The sequence below is a fragment of the Fulmarus glacialis genome, unplaced genomic scaffold (genome assembly GCF_000690835.1).
Source record: "Fulmarus glacialis isolate BGI_N327 unplaced genomic scaffold, ASM69083v1 scaffold15238, whole genome shotgun sequence".
Lineage (NCBI taxonomy): Eukaryota > Metazoa > Chordata > Aves > Procellariiformes > Procellariidae > Fulmarus > Fulmarus glacialis.
In genome coordinates this window covers 1-635 of record NW_009226442.1, presented here as the reverse complement: position 1 = coordinate 635, position 635 = coordinate 1, and positions in this window count along the sequence as shown.

The following is a 635-nucleotide window of genomic DNA, read 5'->3' as shown; positions in this document are numbered from 1 at the left end:
ATTAGAAGATTAGTGACACAATAGGAAAGCTCTTTATAATCATAGAATGGTTTGGGTTGGAAGGGACCTTAGAGATCATCTAGTTCCAACCTTCCAGTAGACCAAGTTGCTCAAAGCCCCATCCAACCTGGCCTTGAACACTTCCAGGATGGGGGCATCCACAACTTCCTTGGGCAATCTGTTCCAGGGCCTCACCACCCTCTTAGTGAAGAAATTCTTCCTTATATCTAATCTAAATCTACCCTCTTTCAGTTTAAAGCCATTACCCCTAATTAATACCACATACATTCCTGCACACATTAGCAATGTTTAATTACTAGTACCTACATAAATTCTACCTCTACTCGTAGCACATTCAATTGATACTACCATGTTGGTCCTGCCATTTGTTACTGCTGTATCATATAAAACCACTTTTTCAGAACTCAGAATTGGCTAATACTTACCAGTATTTACTCTGTGCACCTACCCTCTTCAAATGTTCAAACCCACGGATAATGCTACAGCTGTATAAAAAAGGACTGATCATATATTTACACCCTTGTGCTCATCTGAAACTAATACACAGCATTTTATATGACTTCAGGCCCACAATGTAGACAAGCTTATTTTCCCATGAAAAATACTTGGGGGGG